We start from the raw sequence: 1086 nt of genomic DNA, 5'->3' as shown, positions 1-1086 counted from the left end.
AGTCTAGTCTATAGTCTAGTCTATAGTCTAGTCTATAGTCTAGTCTATAGTCTAGTCTATAGTCTAGTCTATAGTCTAGTCTATAGTCTAGTCTGTAGTTTAGTCTATTGTCTATAGTGAAGTATATCGTCTAGTCCAGTTTACAGTCCAGTCTATATTCTAGTTTATCCGTAGCACTTAACAATATGCTATTTGGTAAGAGTTAGTTAACTAAGGTTTAATTTATGTTTAATTAAAACTTATATTACAAATTCTATATTTTTACTCTTGTACAATAGTTTTATTTAATTATTAAACTCATCCATTATTTATTATAGTTTTGTTTTTTTAATTACTAAAACACGCAATTTGTTTGCAGATTGTCTGTTTACATTTGAAATCTTTAATTATGCACTTTTCCAAACCATTGAGCATTTGGTTTTTCTGCGAAAACTTGAAACATTATTGCAATTTTTTTACTCATCTTCATTTTGCAATTGTTGTTTGCTTTTTGTTGTACATCTGTTGGCGGAAGTTAAACATTTTCATTTTTTTTTCAATCTCCCTACCTCCCGATTTTACATAATTGTTGTTTAATATGTTATTTTTGATAAAAAAAAACATAAACATTGATGATGACTATCATCATTACACATTGTTGCTCAGGTGGTGAAAAACTGGAAAATTTTTTTGTTTTTATTGTAGTTAATTTGAAACTATGCAGCCGCATTTAGAGAAGGAAATGTTGGTTTTTGAGGTTTTGACATTTCCACTGATCTTTGTGTATTTTTTTTTTCATTTTAAAAGAAATTATTGTTCAAATGTATGTTTTCTCTTAAGTTCGAGGTTAGGTTTGGTGAAAAGGTTTCAATTTCAAAACTAAGACCAGAAGTTTAAAGTAATGTTTACATGATTTATTGCTTTATGGATATTTCGATATTAGATATTACGGGAATTTACAGGATATAAGATAGTATAGTCTGTCCTTTATTCAAGTCAATGGTCTACTCTATAGTCTAGTCTATAGTCTAGTCTATAGTCTAGTCTATAGTCTAGTCTATAGTCTAGTCTATAGTCTAGTCTATAGTCTAGTCTATAGTCTAGTCT

Source organism: Lucilia cuprina, chromosome 2 (assembly GCF_022045245.1).
Source record: "Lucilia cuprina isolate Lc7/37 chromosome 2, ASM2204524v1, whole genome shotgun sequence".
NCBI lineage: Eukaryota > Metazoa > Arthropoda > Insecta > Diptera > Calliphoridae > Lucilia > Lucilia cuprina.
The sequence above is the reverse complement of the archived record's forward strand: the minus strand, read 5'-3'. Positions refer to the sequence as shown.